Genomic DNA, 2,500 nt, shown 5'->3' on the forward strand with positions numbered 1-2,500 from the left:
ATAACATATCAGGTTTCATATCTCTATTTGACGGACGCACTTCGTCCACATGCTGCCGAGAAACTCGTCATTCAGCTTGAACTGATATTGTGAGTCGCCAAATGATTGTCATGTTTTGAGTATTTTAGGACTTACATGAAGCAAATAGTCTGTATGTATGTATGTTTGCATATACATACATATATATATATATATATATATATATATATATATATATATATATATATATATATATATATACCAGAACTTTAACGCTTTTGAGGAGAGAGAGAGAGAGAGAGAGAGAGAGGGAGAGAGATTTTCAGTATTTATTTTCAAATGGGTTAAACAACATATGTACAGTATATTTCTCTAACGAAACATTTACGAATGTTACAAAGAGTTTTGTTCAAAAGGGCAGCCCAATGAGCCTCCTGAGTCCTTAGCTGCTATCTTTGATTACGAAGGAAATATTCAATAAAACCCTTTTCTTACAATGCAATAACAGATGTAGGGACAAGGAATAAACTATGTCTGAGACCAGGCTTATGTTCACTGGGTGGGGCATGAGAAAACAACCAAAAAGTTCCAGGCAGTGAGTGAGTGCATCCCTGAGGCATTTGCTCACACAACAAACAATTTAACACTTACGGCTGAACTTTCGACGAGGTAACTTCTTCTCCAACTCGTCAGCCAAGGCGAAGAATTTGTTTGCTTTATAATACCGAAAACGCGGACATTTACTTCATCTCTACAATTACGTGACTCAAAGCTCGTACGTTTCCTACCCATAAAATCTGCACTTGACGAATCTGTCTAGATTGGTGCTCCATGAAAAGTTAATATTATATTATTTCCACAGAAGGCTTTTTTTTTTATTCAGTTTTTTATTTCTTTTATTTTTTTTTATATGAGTTAAATCTCTCCATTGCCTCTACTTGAGCTACTTAGATCCTTAAGCCTAGAAATAAAATAGAAAAATACATACTGTCAGTTATAAAATCAGACACATCTCGTTTTGTCTCATTTTACATTAGGATAGTGCTCTGAGAATTTTCTTAACAAATTATCAGATGTCCAGCGTGTTTATATGGAACAATGATGTTCTTATCATAATAATAATAATAATAATAATAATAATAATAATAATAATAATAATAATAATAATAATAATAATAATAATAATAAATATTTCTTCAGCAAGGAAACATGCCAGTCACGCAAAGGGGCGCCTATCCCTGGTAACATCTTGTGACATTGATTGACAACTGTTTGAACGTGGACAGATGTTGGTTTCTGTTGCAAGGTTTATTCCATTAGGAAGCTTTAATATCTAAGCGCCGAAATTAAACATATGGGCTTTTAAGTTCTATAATATGTACGGAACAACTGGTCGCTTCTAATGTACACCGGCCCACAGAAATCACCAGTAATAAAACAGTAGAGGGACCAGTTGACATTTATTCGATTGACACGTACTGTACTGATGGCATTGTAAATCATTCACATTAGTTGCAACAACCAAAAGGGACATTTCTTTCTCTCTCTCTCTCTCTCTCTCTCTCTCTCTCTCTCTCTCTCTCTCTCTCTCTCTCTCTCTCTCTCTCTCTCTCTCTCTCTTAATCCTAAGAGTACAGAAAATATAATGAAATATATAACATTTAATAGAATCGAAAGCAGCTGATAACATTCCGGACTATATACAAACAAATTACGCTCCTCAACCAATAACCAAATTCCCTATGATATCATTACAACAATATTATGTATTTGAATACCCGTCGATTGACTGACCGTCCTCGGTGGAATATTTCCTATAATTTGATCCTCGAACACATCAATCAGCGCAAACTCGTCATCAGCATTTTGACGGCCGAGTGAAACAGACAGGTTTATAACATATCAGGTTTCATATCTCTATTTGACGGACGCACTTCGTCCACATGCTGCCGAGAAACTCGTCATTCAGCTTGAACTGATATTGTGAGTCGCCAAATGATTGTCATGTTTTGAGTATGTTTAGGACTTACATGAAGCAAATAATCTGTATATATGTATTTATATATGTGTGTATGTATGTATACGTACGTACATACATACATATATAAATATATATATATATATATATATATATATATATATACATATATATATTTATATATATACCATAGGAGGAGATGATATATATATATATATATATATATATATATATATATATATATATATATATATATATATATATATATATATATATATATGTATATACCATAGGCGGAGAAGATATATATATATATATATATATATATATATATATATATATATATATGTGTGTGTGTGTGTGTGTGTGTATATACCATAGGAAGAGAAGATATAAATATATATATATATATATATATATATATATATATATATATATATATATATATATATATATATATATATATATATATATATATATCCTCCTATGCCTATTGACGCTGAGGGCCTCACACACATTTCACCAGGCGTCTCTATCATGACC

This window comes from Palaemon carinicauda, chromosome 28, assembly GCF_036898095.1.
Source record: "Palaemon carinicauda isolate YSFRI2023 chromosome 28, ASM3689809v2, whole genome shotgun sequence".
NCBI lineage: Eukaryota > Metazoa > Arthropoda > Malacostraca > Decapoda > Palaemonidae > Palaemon > Palaemon carinicauda.